The sequence below is a fragment of the Hippoglossus stenolepis genome, chromosome 11, assembly GCF_022539355.2.
Source record: "Hippoglossus stenolepis isolate QCI-W04-F060 chromosome 11, HSTE1.2, whole genome shotgun sequence".
Classification (NCBI taxonomy): Eukaryota; Metazoa; Chordata; class Actinopteri; order Pleuronectiformes; family Pleuronectidae; genus Hippoglossus; species Hippoglossus stenolepis.
Genome location: NC_061493.1, coordinates 11,520,939 through 11,539,734, shown reverse-complemented (window position 1 = coordinate 11,539,734; position 18,796 = coordinate 11,520,939). Strand labels below are relative to the sequence as shown.

Sequence of the window (18,796 nt, the reverse complement as noted above, 5' to 3'; positions counted from 1 at the left end):
TGTCTCTTGTCTCTCTGGTTCCCGCTGTTTAATGTGAGTCAGAGCCAAGTGTCCAAAATCTTTAAAATCTTTAAAAAGCGCTGAAGGTTTAACATTCAACAACTTATTCATAATTAATAATTTCAATTATTTGTATTGTATTTTCGAAAAACAAATGCTTACAGATCTGTCCTTTTCTCGCATTTGTCCTGTTAATTTCAATTTTCAATTAGAATTTACTGGAATTGTTATATTAAAACATTTATATTTTATTACACCATGAGTGCTGTGAAAATACATTATTATTATTGATATTATGATTGATATTATTATTGATATTATGATTGATATTATTATTATTATCATCATATTTTCACTATAACTACAACTACGATCAGTAGTAGTACTAATGGTATTTTTATCAGTATTATTAATCAGAGGCTGAAAATGCAGTAACACCCCCCCCCGGTTTCTCCATCGTCTAATCTCTGCTCTCTCTCATCCTTTTCGTTTTTTCACCCTGCCTGGATGTTTAGAGAGACTCCCTAAGCCACTGCACGCCCGGCAGCTCACTGAATTGTAAGTCCAAACAGCCGGAGCAGCAGCAGATAGATAGTGACTGAGAAGAGGAATGGAGGGGAGGCAGTGAGTGAGCGAGAGAAAGAGAGAGAGAGAGAGATGAAAAGCAAGCTAAGCGAGGGAGAGAGAGGGAGAGGCGTTCATACTGAAGGAGGCAGAGGCAACAGCAACAGCACGCTCCTTCCCCATCCTCCCTCTCCTCTCTCATAATCCCACATCCACGCCGGTGGAGATGGAGGGTGCCCTGACTGGCTGAGAAGCACTGTCTGAAGGAGAGGAAAATCTCAAACCAGCCCTCCCCTCCCTCTCTCCCCTGTTGTGAATGCCCGGGTAATTTTTTTTGGGAGGGGGGACCATAACTAACAAGGGGTGAAAGGAGGTGTGTACACACGAGCCTGCTGGAGGGAGAAGGGGGAGAGACAGAGAGAGAGGAGGGGGACGAGCAGCAGGTTTAGTGCAGCTGCTAATGCCAGAGTCTGGGAGTGAGACAGACTGAGGGGGACCTGAGGAGTGGAGGAGGGCCGGCACGTGTGGAGCGGGGGTCTGCAACTTGTGGGCAAAGCGGAGGGAGAAAACGATTCGCATTCGCACACAGCTGGACAGATGAGGAGGCTTCAAGGACCACGCTTCAGTCCTGGGTATGTGCACGGATACCACACACACTCACACACTAACACAGACATGTAAGGCTACATTTTGTCCTCGGCGGTTGCTGTGTTTTCAGCATCGGAGCTCAGACACACTTGAAACACAACAGTGCATGTTTGCAGATCTTCAGCGTTGATGACTACCCACCCTGACAAGTCTCCCTACTTGCCCTCAGATACTTGCAGCGAAGGGAAGAGGACACAGAGGAGAGATAATGTGTGTGTTTCTCTGTGTCATGCTTTCTACGTCTTGTAATAACATTATTTTGCACCACTAGAGGCATTTCACACAGGCTCTCATAAGCTGTCACTGAGACGATGCATGTAAATAAATGGTGGAACGCTGTCATGTTGCACATTCATCTCACTTTGAATCTCATTACATTAACTTTCGTACATATTTGTCCTGCACTCAGCGGTCAGTCGTAAATTGTGCACAGTAAAAATCTGATTGGCTAACTTGTGTGGCTGCTGGGGGAGACAAAATAAAGCTGTAGTCCAGACTTGTTTGTGCGCTCTGGACTGAGACATGTATAGCTCTGCTTACCCGTGCTACACTGCAGGATGCAGGAGCCGTGGTAACATGACAAGTGTGGCCATGTGTTATGTCACGTTGTGGCAGAGTGCATATGGCTTATGACAGCAGGTTTAACATGAGGTGCATCAGCCAGCCGCCCCTCTTTCTCTCCCCCTTTTCCTCTTGTTTCCACCATCTTCCTTCTTTCTCCATTTCCAATTATAGGCTGTCACCTCTCTCGCTTTCCTCCTGATCTTATCCGCCGTTTCATTCTATTGCTAAGCAATTACCTTTACCTGACTCTGCCCCTGCGGACAGCATAGCTGACTAGTTTCCTGTCTTCCCCTCCAACAATCAAAGTGAGGGATGGTTGCTGATTTCATGACCGCTTTCCTCATTTGAGCGACACCTGTGACCTCAGCGACGCCTAAACGCAGCAGCCACTTCGCGTTAGCGCTGCTCCGACACATCCGGAACAGATATCTGAATATGAAGTGCACTGTGGCTGCGGGGGCTTTTCAGTGTACAAAAGAACTTTGCCTCTAATCAGGCAATCAGCTCATTATTTCCTGGGCCTCATTAACTTGTTTGGGTTCCTAACTTCATTCCTGTTTGCCGTCTAGTCTTCCTGAAAACAAAACCAATCCAAAAAAAGACCCAGACAGAGCTGGCGGGCAGATTGCTCCCAGCATATGGGCGAACTTGCTGTTGGCGTCTGAGAGTGGAGAGAGTTGCCAGAGAGCTACAACTCCCCGAGTCACAACCTCCCGCTGACTTCACTCCCTCATACATTCAAAACCTTGTCTTTCCACCTTTCTCTGTCCCTACATTCCTGAAAAACCCAATAATCACTTACTTTACAGGAACATTAAACCTACATAAAAACAGACACACACCCCGATCCCCAGCATAAACCATTCAGCGCAGTAGAGTGACAGCTACCTGAAGCGTAGCATCACTGTCCTTTCCGCTGCCAAGCCGCTGAGAAAAGACACACAAGAGAGAGACAAGTCCGAGACTGACAGTGAGACATATAGGGATCACTGAGGAGAAGGATAGAAGAGAAAGAGGACAGTGAATTGTGATCGAATAGTGAATTATGAAAAGAAGATTGAGGTGATAATGGAAGAATCTGAGGAGTCAAAGGGACAGAATGATGGTGGAGGGTGATAGAGAAACGGGAGAATGTGTGTGACAATGTTTGGCCTCTGCGCTGACAGGTGCTGATTGCTGATGTCTTTTTCCGGTAAGTGGAAACCACAGCAGAGCGATGGTGTTCAGGCGCCCCTCAGGAGAGAAGGTGAAGAGAGAGAGGCAGACACACAGACAGACACTGGGGGCCGAGGGTTTGGTTTACATTACGAAAAAGCGTTCTGTTGCATCTTCTGAGAGGTAAAATCTACGGTGGCTCTGAAGTTCAAATCACAACAACAAATCACAAAACAAGTGCACAGTGTGACTATCCATTCAGCCATGAGCCTTGTCGGTATAGCAGGTATCTTTTCCATTAGAAGTTAATGCAGATATGTTTTGTGATTTGTTGTTGTGTTTTGCACTTCAGGGCCATCGTAATAATTCAATTTTTCAGTTTCTTATTTTTCGTAGCTCGGCAGTCACAATTAAAATCTAAATAAGCTTAGACCCATGAGCACACGATTTTTTACGCTCTTTTAATCTGAAAGGATGATCATCACATTGTTTGTGTGTCTCGTCTTGTTTTCAACAATTTGACCAAAAAAACCACCTGCTGAATGTTATTATATCTGATTGCAGCGATGGTACAAAGCAATGAAGAAACACACAGGTCGTATGAAAGCTCCTACAACACAGAGGGTTAAGTCTTTGCAGGGAGAATAATGTGAGTTTGTTATGTTTCTGCTGGAGGAGACGTGTGCAGGGAGAAAAGGAGCGATGATTGGCTGCATAGAGATGATTAGTGAGGTGACGGGGGCTACGTAGTCATGTTGAAGGAGCTTTTAATCTTAGCGGGTTCACGACTGTGTGTGTGTGTGTGTGTGTGTGTGTGTGTGTGTGTGTGTGTGAGGATGATGGCTGACCTTGAGAAATTGCACCAAGGGTCTTAAGGATGTCCTGCTTGGTGGATTGCTGCTATTAGATTGCTGGATGGTGATTGAGGTGCCTGCACGGACAAGGGCAAAGACACACATGTTCAACGCCCACGGCTACCCACACATGAATAATACAGACACACACATTCACAGTGAAACAGCAGTCTTTATTAAAGTGTGGAATTACACCACAGAGCCTTGTGGTTGCATCAGAGGTTGTTCACGAAACTGAATTTAATGGTCTCGCTTCCAGTATCATTCAACGGCGCAATTGTACCAGTGTATGTGAGTGTATGCACGGGCAGAAGTTATTATCACACACACACCTGTAAAATACAGGGTATGAACCTACAGTTTTTCTTATAATGAACAAGCATTCTTCTACCTCAGGGTAAATAACCAGCAGGTGTGAGCTCTGACTCCTCCGCAGCCGCAGCTTCCTTCACCACTCTATAACAACCTCCTGACCTTCTTTCGCAGCCGTCTCTTCCTCTTGCTATGTCCTCCCTCCTGCACCTCCTCCCTCACCATTTTCGCTGTTTTCCTCATTCTGCCCTTTCGCTTTCCATTCCGCTTACTTTAATTTACTCTCCTGGCTGCATTTTCTCAGACGCGACCCTGGGTCCGCGGATTCTGTAGTTCAGTCCTCTGCCCACGAACCTGATTGCAGTCTGTGAGTCCGTCTGTCTTCTCCACTTTCCCTCCGTCGACTCTCTCTTTCAGCTGCGTGGCTCTGATTGAGAAGTTTTAAGGTCACCTGGTATCTCTCGCCTCACTCTCAAAATGAATTAGCATTTAGCTTTGCTTCATTATATGGTCCGACACAACCATCCGCGGAGTCATTGCTAATCTCTTTAAAATAAACTGACAAATTGAATTTAGAGATGATTCAATATTTCCTTGAAATAACAAAAATCGGAGCCTCCGAGTCCTCGAAGGTTCGTCCATCACTTCTCCTTCAATCAGCCAGGTACATATTCATTTAAAAGCCAGCTATTATCATTTTACTGACTTTCAAGAGTTTTTCTCTTTCAAAACAAAATACATGAATATCTTTAAATCAATTCATTGAGATTAGCTACAGTTACGCTATGGCTTTACCTCGTTCAGAAGAAACCTTCATACTCCTTTGACACCAATTTCAAAGCCTTCCGGATGCAGAAAGCTGAACGATAAAGTGTCGGAGACAAAAAGCCTTTTACCACAACATCACAGAACTGCAGTTAATGTGACACTCTGCCAAGAACCATTATTATGAGGCTGCTTCTACAAGGCAGTGTAAAATGAGTCATGTATAAACACTGGCTTATCGTTGGCAAGGAAAAATACACCGGTTGGTTCTTGCAAAGGACCCATTTAAGCAGGGAATTTATTGACCTTCAAGTGAAGCCTTGAACAGACACAAGATTCTCTGCTCAGTCAGTAAATGTAATTTCACTGGTATTCACACAGCAGCTGATGATTCAAAAAGAAATCGATCACTACTGTTTACAATCTTGACAACAATGTGTGGGGCCGTGCTGCTACTGGGCCAATGAGGATCAATCGCACAGCCAGACTTCTGTCATTTCTCTCAGTCGACTGGTTGGCCTACGTCCTGTTCTTACCAACTTCTAACTCAGAGTTTCCTCAGACTTCTGCAGTGGCCGTTCTGAACCGGCCTGTTTGGAATGGGCAGTTTGTTTGGACTGTGGTGATGCTGGTGGCAGCTTTCTTTCTTAAACTGTAACAGTGACCTGCAGTAATTGAGCCACAGCAAGTAAAGACCAGCTGCAGGACTCAGTCCACAGAATCATGGAGCTGCACCACCGCTGAAAGAGCTGTTCACCTGTTTATTCAAAGTTCGTTGAGGCTCGACTCAGAACCCAGAACTGGAAAATCAGTTGTTGTCGTGAATTCACTGTTGTTTTAAACGTCAACCTCACTTCTGTTGATGAGTCCCGGCCTCTGCTGCTGCAGAGTGCTGGTCACCTTTTTATTCAAAGTTTTTTAATATTGTCCAAATGGCACCAAATTTGACACTCCACTTCTTTGAGCCCTTCAACATTGCACATGCAAAGTGTGAGCTGGTTTGATGAATGATGTCCAAGATATGCAAGCCCCGGACAGACAGACAGATAGAGATTTTAAATAGTCTGCTGCTGTGCTCTGTTTACTCCCAATGAAGAAACAATCAACCAATCAGAATGACTGAAGTGAAATAAATACACAAATACATTTCCCATACACTTTTTTCAAAGTAGGCCAAATCAAGGAACCTCATAAAAAGTCAATTTCATCAAATTATTTCAAATCAAAACTGTTGTTTTTTACTGAGCTTTCAACTGCTTTTCCTTGTCAGGCTCAGGTGACATCATGTGTTTGTAAAAGCGAGGGAGATCATACTCGTGGATGATATTATGTGTGAATGACTTCATTGATCCATCTCCGATCATTAACTGACTCCCGGTCAATGACTATGACCCCTGCCCAGTCGATGATGTGACCAAATCATCTGGCTGATGTGTTTGATGGACCTGAAAAAAGCCAGTAAAAGGAGATTGAGTGGGAATTATTTAAACCCACACAATATGTCTGTGGTTGTATTTCAATGAGAGACTACTATAACAAGAAGGTCTTCACTTCCTACCTCAGGATGTGAGAAACCTATTGGAATTTTAAATCAACTTGACTTTAATTATTATCTGCAAATATTCTCAATACTATGGTCTTTGTAATTTAGGTTTTGGAACAATAGCCTGGATGGAAAATGTCAATGGAAAAGTGTTACCAACCTGTTCCTCTAATCACCTGTTGCAATAAGCGGAGTCGGTTTCGTGTGTGTGTGTGTGTGTGTGTGTGTGTGTGTGTGTGTGTGTGTGTGTGTGTGTGTGTGTGTGTGTGTGTGTGTGTGTGTGTGTGTGTGTGTGCTGGACCTCTCTTACCTGCCCTGCTTGAATTAAGGGATCATATTTCGTAGACTTCATTAAATGTTTATATAGGTCACAAAGTTTGTGGTTCTGCTCACCTGTGCTTCCCATCCCTCTACAAATGTTAATGCAGGTCAGTGACATTAGCCTGTGTGTGTGTGTGTGTGTGTGTGTGTGTGTGTGTGTGTGTGTGTGTGTGTGTGTGTGTGTGTGTGTGTGTGTGTGTGTGTGTGTGTGTGTATATCTGCTATTGCTAATTAAATGTTAATACAGGTTAAATAGTATCACCTCACATTTTAATAATGTAACGATGTAACTCAGTTTATGACCACATGCTGGTTCAGGAGCTCCGATTTCTTCTCTCTTTTCACTCTTCCTGCTCTCTCTTTGTATTGTGTGTGTGTGTGTGTGTGTGTGTGTGTGTGTGTGTGTGTGTGTTTGGAAACCAGGTTTTATGTGGAAACCTACTGTAGAGTGAAATTTAGATGTACAGTATACTCTCAAACTTGCTGATAGGCATATTAGGCACTGGTCAGATAGCATGTGAATTTGAGTGTGTGTGTGTGTGTGTGTGTGTGTGTGTGTGTGTGTGTGTGTGTGTGTGTGTGTGTGTGTGTGTGTGTGTGTGTGGGTGTGTATATGTGTGTGTGCTATGTGTGTGTGCTATGTGTGGGTGTGTGCATGTGTGAATGCCATCTGTAGAGCAGACCTTTGGGGCAGGGGGTACGTTATTCATTAACTCTAACCACATGACTTCTAGCCAAGAGCACAATCGAAGTGTCACTGTGTGTGTGTGTGTGTGTGTGTGTGTGTGTGTGTGTGTGTGTGTGTGTGTGTGTGTGTGTGTGTGTGTGTGAGTGTGTGTGTGTTTGCGTGTGGGTCAATCTCACTTGTACGTTTCACTTTCCTCTTCTCGCTCTCTTCCTCCCTGTCACTCTCCCTCACTCTTTCATGTGTGATTCCTCGTAGATGAACGGCGTTCTGATCAGGGAGGCCTCTGACTTAATGAATGCTGTAATGCTGTATTGCTATTGATTTCTCCTCTGATCCCTCAGTTTGTTCGGGCACAATACAAACCACGCTTTCCTGCGATGTTGAGAGGAGGGCTCGGCTGATAGCTGTGATGGAGTGTTGTGCCCCGGTCCTGCAAATTGGATTTTAATGATTCAAGTAGCATTTCTTGAACACTGCTGACTGCTGCACAAATTAAATTGTGATACCTTCTATAAAAGACTAAGGCTACATCCTTCCAATACTTTCTTCTGGAAGGGGGTGATGTGATTGTATCTTGACAAGTCAGTGAGGGCCACATCGTGGCCATCTAGATTTAAATGCAGCCCCAGAGTTGTCAAACTAAAACGGAGCCAGCAGCATTTCCAAACTTCTCTGTTTTAGTAGTTTTAATGCCCAGCGTGTCCAGAGCAGTGTTGATGCATTCTTACATTAAAGTGTATTAGTATGGATGTAGCCTAAGAAATAAAGTGTCAGGAAATAAATTATTTGGTGTTTGACCAAATTTTTACTAAAATGCCCTAAAGGTCCTTTTACATCAGTGTGTAGGTTTGTTGAAAATAGAGACATCGAGGATAGAAGATCAACATTCGTAGGCTATGACATGTTCAAGTGCACCAGGGAATTTGACGGTGTGTTGTCTAGCAACGCTGGCTCTCAAATGTCAGTCAACTTCCTCCGCAGGAAAATGTCCACCTAACAGCTCGGACGCTGCCTCCACAGATATGTCATATGTCAAAGAGGTTTTATCTTTACCCTTTATACTGAAGGGTTGTTGCTGCATCATCTCAGTTTATATTTTCTGGCAAAAAAGATGGAGTTTAATTTCAGTTGGATGTGCAGATGCAAAATGTCTATATTGTATTTGTGTTTCTGTTTCTTGTTAAACATCCTTCATGGTGCTGTGGGAGTAATTTGTTTGGGTGAATGTAGATGGACAGATTTTCTGTAATGTCCTTCAGCACTGACCCTCTATTCTGCTCAAACACACACACACACACACACACACACACACACACACACACACACACACACACACACACACACACCGCTTTGAGGGAGCACAGATTCAGACATTACTTCTGCCTCACTGCCACACAAACAGGCTTGCAGAGGCCTGGGGACTGTTCACCATTGGTGCGCGTATATTCACACACACACACATTCACACAGGAACACATGTGCGTCATCTTCCCTGCCGGACTGGGGGCATGTGGGAGTCACTTGGGGATGCCAGCACATATGTGTCACTTTGTCTTTTATATGTGTCACATACTGTGTGGATGTATACGGCATGTGTTAAGGTCCTCGCAGAGCTAAATGCTAGCTGCAGCCCGAAAACAAAATCACTCTCTGCTTGGCTTCTCCTCCCGTTTCAACAAAACTGTCTCAAATCATGTGCTCCGCTACGCGCTGACCTCTGTGTTTTGCACCAGTTTTAAATTGGCCCAAGATATGTTGCCCTTCAGCGAGGCAGACTGTTTTTTTTTGGCATTTGGAAACAAACCCCAGAGAAGGGAGGCTGCTGCATCCAAGGAGAACTTCCTGTTTCGCTCATAAGTTCAAACAGAGACAGAAAGGAGGGCAGCAGCAGCATTCGTGCATATTAATGTGAACGTCTACATTCGCAGAGTTAAGAAAGTGATGAACAGAGAGAAGTTGTTCATTAGCGCATGCTCTAGCGTGACTGACTGCGTGGTGCCTGCGTGTCCCCTGACTCAGTTTGTTTCAGCAGCTTGTTAAAGTGACTGTTGTTTGTTTAGAGAGAACAAAAGCCTGTGGCAAGTTGCTTCTCTCCTTCATTGTGGTCTTGTCTCTTCTTCTGTGGATCACCTGGTACCTCGTTTCCTGCAAAGCACCGTGCTGGTCCAGTTAGAAGACACCCCAGACGTTTTGAGGATAATAAACACCAGTGTGTTGTAGTCCTGTTGGACAAGTCTCCCTATGACCTCAAGGAGAAGAGAGTCCTCATTCGTAAAACTGTTTCTCCCATAAAGATGAAACATGCAATACTTCGATTAAAGTATAATGCAGCCTCTCATCCTCTCCCGTCAAGCTTTACAGATGTTTTTTGTCTCTTCTTGCTCCTCATCATGACACCTGTAACAGCAGATGTTTCCTGTTTCACAGATGATTCAGTCTCGGGCCACTTCTGCTCTTAAGACATCAGGAGAGGCGTTCGACTTGTTTTCAATTGATTTCCACAGAGCAAACCATGTTACACAGGCCGTAAGAAACACTTAGGTTAACACTGAGGCCGTTTTCAGACATGAGCTCCGGAAAATGTCAGAGAATTGGGCGTGGACATTTTTCAGAGTTTGTCTTTCGCATTTGTAGAATGCAAGATAATATATGCATCTGTTTTATCAACATCTGTCCTGAGCGATCCGATCACAAGTGGACAGCACTACGTTTGTCTCTTCACACCTGGAATTCAAATCAATATGTCTCCTGTGAGCACTTGAGATTGAATCAATACTTTCATTTGTGTTGGCGAAGACCAAATGATTTTTACCCCGTTTGAGTTTACAGATGTGTCAGATGACAATGTTTGTGCGTGATGTTGAGAGAGAGAGAGAGAGAGAGAGAGAGAGAGAGAGAGAGAGAGAGAGAGAGAGAGAAGTCAGGAGGGACTGAATGAATAAATGTGTGCTGCTATGAGAAAAGATTTTGTCAATTTAGGAAAAGTACCAATCATTATGTGGTTGAGCGTATATTGTGGTGATGTTAAAACAAAAATCAACTTATATGGACACTGAGAAGCAGAACAATACATTTAAATGTAGCGGGTCATATCATAGTTTAAAGAATGTGTCCACATGTGTGCCAGACCACAATCCCAATGTGGCTTGAATGATTGGATCTCAGGACGGATGTTAATACCTGGTCTAGTTAACTAGAAGTAATTCTGTCTTACATTCGGGCCAGTGTGGCGATCTTACACTTTCAAATTTCATTCCCCTTTTCCCCTTTTGGTTTTGCTCTCTGCCTGCCTCATTCTCAGCTGATCCTGGGGTTAATGTGCTTCATCAGCGGTGCCCTATAATGGAATCTACTTTAACGTGTTTATCCCCGAACCCTCTACATCCTTCTCCATTTGAGAGCCTTTATTCCTGATCTCCTGCTACGTCCCATTTCATCCTTGTTTCATGCTTCCCGGCTCTCACTACCTGACCTCAGCCCGCCACTGTCCTGCCCCCTCCCGCTCTTCCTCCCACACTCCTCCTCCATCTATCTCCCCTTCCTTTTAAACACGGAGTCATGAATTTATTATGCGAATCAAAATAGAGCAATGACTCTTTGTCCCCTTCGCTGCATGTCATTGGTCCAGAATAAATTATTCAGCCACTGTGGTTGAAATTAGGATCAGGAATAGGAAAAAAAAAAAGGGAATTATTTTGGAGCCGCACTATTCAGGCTATTTTCGAACCGCGAGCTGTCAGTGCCTTTCCTGCAGCGCTCACTCTTTCTTCTCCCCTTCTTCTTGCTCTCCCTTATTCCTCCCACCAGTTCACTCGCTATCACATGAAGATAGAGCCGATTCTTCTCCGTCCTTGGGAAGCACTGCATACTAAGCAGATAGGATGGGATTAGCGGTGGATAAAGTCAGCCTCGTTGATTGTGTGTTTGCTCCATTGTATCCATATAATTGAGGTGTGCGCGCGTTCATCCATTAGTGTGTGTGTTGGGGTTGTGCGCATATTTGCGTCATGGTCTTTACATTATGTTTTTTGATGAGGTTGTGCATCCACCAGTACCAATCCTGAACCTTGCCAGTCAGTATGTGCAGTAAATGGTGATTACTGAAGCTGTTTTGAAGATTTCTTCGGAATAGCTTTGATGGCACACCATGCAACAGACAGTTTATTGCTCCAGCTTTCTCCCTCAAAGACAGCCACCGATCTCATTACAGAGCGCTTGCCGTCTCACTCCGTTTGACTCGCATTCGATGTTTGGCTTTTAGGATGTGGAACGACAGTTATTGAATGCCCCGAGACACGTCCCACAAGCTCTCATGCAGTTTAAATTTTATGATATTTTTTACGGAGAGGGGAAACAACAGCGGGAGAGTGCTCATCGCGTCACATCAGATTGCCTGCTTGGGATGCAAAATGGTGCAGCAGCTGCAGGCGATCTGTTAACCCTTGAGAGGCTGACGCAGAGGCCACTGCGCGGTCAGCCACCTACACGTCTATACATGATCCTCAGTTGGACAAAAACCCTGACACACAAGCTCTATGTGCACATAAGGTCAATCATGCAGCCGGATACACACACATAGATGCAGACGCACACTTGAATGATTCTCCTCGGCCTCCTGGGGCATCATTGAAACTTTTCAGCCGTGACCTCGCTAAGAGATAGAAGGGGAAGCGAGAATGAGAGAGGGAGAGAGTACTTGAATTTTAACCGGCTGCTCCCTGGGGAGAACTCCCATCATCTCTGTGTGTCTTCAATGCCCGAGTCCCACAGCTTCCTTAAAGAGCGCGAGGACCCTCACTGCTCTAATATTCTCTCAGGGAAACTCATCTGCCATCATCCACTTTATAGCTGCATTTTTTAAGAGGGAAAATGATTTGGTGAATCCGTAGCAAAGCATTTCTTTTATCTGGTTTCAGTGCTGGACAATGACATTCCTCCAGGGGAAGACAGTTCTTCCTGAGTCAAGGATGCACCAGGGGATAAATGTCAGTCATTAGTGATGTTATCATGCTACATTAGGCCTACGGTAGTGTGTGTTTAAAAGAAAAATTCAGGTTTGATTCTTATTTCCACAGTTTTGGCAAATAAATCTGTGAATATGGCGACGACAGATATTCTGCAGTTAAATCAATTTCACTGCGAGGTCCGCTAGCAGCTGTTCTGGGGCAATCACACAATCCCCCTCAGCAGATGGAGTTTGCCCAGTTGTCCTAGAATTATTTTCAAAAATATAAATATAAATCTCCTTGCTTCTGAGCAGGATAAAAACAAATTAATATAACACGCCATTCACACACTGTCGGCACGGCCATCAAGGGCAATTAAGGGATTCAGTATCTTGCCCAAGGACACTCCGGAATGCAGAACCCCCCCACCTTCTTGTTAGTGGCTGACCCCCATACCTCCTGGGCCACAGCTGCCAAAACCTCATCAATGCCGGCTTTAGCCTGAATCCAGCAAAGGTTTCTTACCTATCATGTGTCTTGTCTGTAGTCAAGGTCAAAATTGATCCAGACATTGTGTCCATTCATTCATTCATTTATTTATTTCTCCTTCTGCATTTACTTCTTAGGTTTATATTAAATATGACCAACCTCCTTCATGTTTGGTAAATCCTACAGCAAAATAATCACAGTGTTAATTCTGGTGATTCTTCACCTCAGAGGTGCAGCCATCAACACGTTGATGTATGTGGGCATTTGATTATGATGTTGGAGCACTTTGTTGTTAAATCTTTATCTTGTATCTTTTCTAGTTCTATTTGCCTGAGACACACAGACACAAAGAGAATTTGCAAAAAGGATAAAAAACTGACAATGGTGCTAGGACCCAGCATTATACTGAAATGCTTCGGTTGAGGGAGATTGGATAATACGAAGTGTCAGGAAAGGAAAACATGGTGACAACAAAACAGGTTGACATTTGGACCCACTTCAAATACTCAGAGAATGAGTGAGAGTGCAGCTCAGAATCACCAGAAGGAAAACCACAAACCTGAAGAGGTACCTCAAGGTGCAGGTTAACTAATGTTAAGGTGTCAAATAACATGACTTTATTCTTAAACATATAATATGTAACAATTCTTCAATATGTCTAAAAACCACTAGAATTATCTTATATATTTTGTTAACTTCTATACTTACATTTTCCAAAATGTTTCCAACAATGTTCAAACCCAGAGAAATCCCCAATTTTATTCACAATAACGGGAAGTTGTATTCTGGTCATCTTTTAACTGTGTCATATTCGCTTTACTCGTGGCTTTGTCCGTCTCTGCTGTAACGTCTGGGGAAAACAACAAATGACAAATGAAAAACACACTGCTAGTCAGTTAGCCAGTCGGCTGTTTTTTCCTTCCACTGTTTGCATTAGTCACTCGTAGTGAATCACGATTATTCATAACTGTTTGTTGTGTAACATGTATACACATTTTTTTATAGTTTTGATTGTGAGACCCTTGGGGGCCGAAGACACATATCAGACATTTAACTTATATACAAGACAATCTAGAACAACACTTTGCACACCAAGGTCACGGTTCACAGGTCAGCACTTGAAAAGAAACTGATCATTAATATCATTTTTAGGCTTCATTGTGAAAATCATCTGAATTAGATCATATTTGAAAAAATTTCACACAGGTTTAATCGAACTGGGTTCTGACTAAAATAAGATAAAAATTACATGAGGATGAGGTTGACTTCACAAGATTAAAACTCACATTACTAAGACTATGATTAAGTTTAAAACTGACTGACAGGATCATTTGCTGTCGATCGGCAAATCAACCCTAAACTCTCCCTAAACCTGGCAACCAGCAGCTCCTCGCCCAGAGCTCTGTCTCTTCCTCTGGCTCGTCCTGCCTTTAATATCCTCCTCTTATTATATCTTCCCTTTCGGCAAGTGAGAGTGTGTTTTTCTTACCATTTTACCTTCTTTTCACTTCTCCAGCATTCCTTATTTGTTCAACTGCTTGCATGACCTTTGCAGAAACTTCCTCCCTTGTGATCTGTCTCCTCTGCCTCCTCCGCCTCCTCCTACTCTTCACTGTAATCTGTTTCTCTTCGCCACCTTGCTCTGCAGTGTTTACAAAGCCTTCGCGGGCATATAGGTGTGTACATAACATGTGCGCGTGCGTGTGCATGTGCGTGTGTGTGTTTGTTAGAGAGAGAGAGAGATTGAGCGAGAGCAAGAGAGAGCGAGAGAGTGGATTATACATCCCCCCCCTGGGATCTCTGGTGAGAAGAGGATCCAGGAGGTGTGATGATCACCTAATGTTTTGTGGAGCAACCTCCACAAGCACACACACACACACACACACACACACACACACACACACACACACACACACACACACACACACACACACACACACACGCATGCTTTTTGGTGTTGTACAACCACAAGCTGGACAGTTTTATCAGTGCTCAGAGATTGTTGCCTTGTTTCCTCAGTACAAAGGACGCAGCTCTCTCCTCCACATCTACCGCTTCCTTTTATTCTGTATCTCCATCCTTGTCACTCTCCGTTTCTCTCCCCTCCCCACATCTTCCATTGCCGTTTGTAACTGCCTTTACCTCTCTCTCTCTCTCTCTCTCTCTCTCTCTCTCTCTCTCTCTCTCTTTCTCTCCCCCCTACTCTCTCTTTTCCCCCCTCTCTCTTACCACTCCGTCATCCCCACATCTGAAACGGCAGTGACGGCTCCCATTGGTTGTGACGGCAGAACAGGCAGCCAATAAGCTTTTGGCCTAACAGGGTCACTATTGTCCATGAAGCAGCGCAATTACTCTGCTGTCTACATCGCTGCCATGCATATGCACTGCTTCCCCCTCGTCCTTGTCCCTGCACTTCACATTTCCACTGTACATGAATATCCTTTCTGGTCATATGTTTTATTAACAGCAGCTTGAATGAGAGCAAAAGGTCACTTTGCAGGCTTGTGGCTTATTTCAAGTCCAGGTCTTGAGATTTTTCACAGTTTTAGACAGGATGTAGTTCAAAGAATAAATAGAGAAATCACATTAGAGTCTGAGAGGGAATTTAAGGCATATTTAGGATCAGGTTATGCATTCAGGTCAAAGCTCTGCACACATTCATCATGAATTCCTTCGGTGTGAATCTGGCACCCCGCTGCTCTTCAAAGACTGGCGAAGGAAAACTGTTACACTCCTCCCCTCCCCCTCCTTGCTGCTTCCTCTCCTTCTCGCTGTTTACTTCTCACACTCGTCATAGATTAGTACCACATACCAGTCACTCACTCACTCACACAGGTTTTCTCATTTCCCCTGTGGACACAAGTGGCCTTTTCACTCAGCAAAAACCGCCACTGAAGCCATTTTACATATTTGACGCCTCTTGTTATAAACCGAGGATGTTTGAAATAATAGATTCTCAGGCTGTTGTGTTCTCGAGCATCATCAGGATTCCTCCGCCTCGGTCGCTGGCGTGTGATTGAGCATCGGGCCTAATTTGCATCATTTGATTCTCTCAACTGTGGAGCGGCTTTGACCTTCCTCCATCATTAGTGACGGAGTGAGACGGAGTGCCCCTCTAGCCCCCTCCACCCCCACCCGTTCTTCTCCTCCTCCTTTCATCCATCACATTCAATTTTTTCCTGTCCTGCATGTCCATCATCTCTTTCCCCACCCGACACCCAGATCTATCCACTGCACATACTGCGGTCGTATTTACACTCATCCTTTTCAGTCACCTTCAATTTTTTTCCGTCACACTTCTTTTCTTTTGTTTGCACCCGTCTCGTTCTCTGTGGCTTATCGAGGAGGCACCGGCTGTCTCGGCTTTAAAATCCCTGTTTGGCGTTCACCTATCTAACGAGCTGGAGAATTGAATTAATTTTCCGTCTTGATACCAAAGGGATAGGAAACACTCCCACGTTCTATAAAACACTCACAAACATGTGCACGCACACACACACACACACTTGCACACGTCTAGCTGTACAGGGTGAAAAAGGGGCCGTTGCCTTTCAGGTGAGATGTCTCCAGGGAAATGTTTTCCTTCGCAGAAATTGCCTGGCTATCATCACAATCTGCAGCTGCTCCGTTGGAGCCGAGAAGAAGACGTGATTTTACTTCCCAATGACCAACCCATGGGATCGCCCCACCATTTTGTTATCTGGAAACTCATTAGCCTTTAGAAAGGAAATGACAACAGAAATGAAGCCCCCCCTCATATCCCATCTCAGATCTGGTAATCAGAGCTGTGATGACAGAATGTCTTGTTTGCATGAAGACGAGGTTTGTTATCATTCTGCAACAATAACAGACCACATTTATCAACATGACCCACAAGAAAAAGAAAAAAATGCACCAACGGGGTGGAAATGACTAAATAGTGTATTTCTTGTGTTGCACAAACATGAGGCAATACCGTCAAATAAAGCTGGTGGTGGTGACCAAGATTTTTGGAAGCTTGTGTCAGATAATTAATGAGTCATTTCAATCCAGTCGGTAATAAGGCCACGGATCCCCAAAGGGCGAGACTAATTCAAGGCTGTTCAGTCACTTGTCATAGTGTGTGTCACTCAAAATGATTGGTGTCTGCATGTGTGACTTTTTTTCTCCGAGACGGGTCAAGTTTGATTAAAATGATTTCATCTCCCTGCTATTGTCAACTCTTTCTCTCCGACTTGCACTGCTCGGTAATGGTGCAATAATCCCCACACTTGCTGGCTAATTACACCCCAGGATAAACAATTGCCACAGTAAACGTGTTTCCCTTAATACACTTATAGAAAGAGCTATGCAAACACGGGCTTAGACGCGTGCATGCACAGGCGCAATTTGTGCAGCTTTGAGAAGCTTCAGCAGAGCACATACCAGACTTAATAACTTGTAAGTCTTATATCTGCCTATCAGCTGGCTGGCGTCCAAATCTCTGAACTGCAGAGGAAGCTCTTTGTCGTTCCTGACAAAAAACATGTTATGGCACATATACAGTAACGTATAAAACAGGCAGCCCATTTCAACATTCCACACATCTGGGTTCAGAGCTGACTCTGAAAGAAAAGGCTGATTTTGTACATCTGTCAGCAAGAGGAAACGAGGTCTGTGGCAGCACCAACCAGCTCGCTAATGAGACAAAGTCCCATCCTGGATATAACAGAGCCACACTTGTAGTTGCCATTTAAGTGCTGAATACACATGAATAAGGTTAAAATGTGCAGGCAAGGAGAGAATCGCTCAATTAGAGGAACAACTACGACAAATGCAAATTTCTGTCATCTTGTGAATCCACGATAACGTCTTTCTGTTTCCTATCCTTTGCTTTTGAGGAGCTGAACGTAGAGATTCTATATGTGGCCCGAGCATGTATAGACATGTGAGTCAGAGCTGCCTATATAACATAAGTGAATGTTTAGAGTTCAGAGATTTAGTGATCATGTGTGGGGGACTTTTTTTGGGACGCAATTCAATCCGTCCCCCTTTTAGCCCTGGCATGCTGCTAATGTCTGCCGACTAATCTGAAATGAGCACTGCCCCGGAGATTTATTATAGCGCCGTGACCCCTGAACCTGCCGCTCCCATGACTTCCTCAAGAGTAATAGAGGAGAGTGTGATGTCACCTGGTATAATTAGGGTTTATTATGACTGTGGGTTTGCTATGACTATAGGTGAGAGTGAAAACCCCTGAAGCTGTAACACCTGAGCAGAGACCATATGGCTGCAGGCAAGGTTACCAATCTAATAAGCCACATTCCTGCGCTGCCCTCTGTTGTTTGTTTACTCCACTATATGTACCTGCATGTACGTGTGTGTCTCTTCATGTGTCGGTGCTCTCAGTGTGTGTAGCCATGTGCTCTGGTTTGAGCCAGAGAAAAGCAGGTCAAAACACTGCAGGGTGTGAGAATCATCAGTGCAGCTACAGCTAATTAGAGGTGCCAGGCCTTCGAGTAAAACAAAAGGATCTGTGTTCATTAAAATGTGAGGACTGACATGAAACTCGCCGCTCTTTGTTTTCAAAACATGACATTTTGGATGAGTTTAAAAGGCCAGAGTAGAACCACAACATGTCTATTAGTCTCATCCAAGGAAAACAAATTGTACTCTTTTTAACGGGGAGACTTTAATCCACGATTAAACATTAAGATTTTACCACACTGCAAACAGGAAGTGAAGCACACCAAACCACGCAAACCACTGAGGCTGAGGCCAAAGATCTGGTCTACCGAGAATTTCCGTGATGTGCGTCTCCAGCTTGTCCCGCCCTTTCAGTTGTCACCTAGCAACAGAGCTGCATTTGGACACGACCAGAAAGTTTTAATGCCATATTTTACGTGTCTACTGTCAGCTGCTTAGTTGAGTTAAAGCCTAAAACTTTATTTAATAGTGTAGTCATTGGACATCTCTTCTCTTGGCGTTG

The 18,796-nt window shown here is 44.2% G+C and overlaps 1 protein-coding gene across 1 annotated transcript in view; it reads left to right on the top strand.

The window, feature by feature from the left end:
• The first annotated feature begins 678 nt into the window (after positions 1-678).
• Positions 679-18,796, top strand: part of LOC118117865 (leucine-rich repeat and immunoglobulin-like domain-containing nogo receptor-interacting protein 3) — a 38,975-nt gene continuing 20,857 nt past the window's right edge. Inside the window, exon 1 of the mRNA XM_035170484.2 lies at positions 679-1,196. The gene's annotated coding sequence lies outside the window, so the exon portion shown is untranslated. The remainder of the gene's footprint in view (positions 1,197-18,796) is intronic.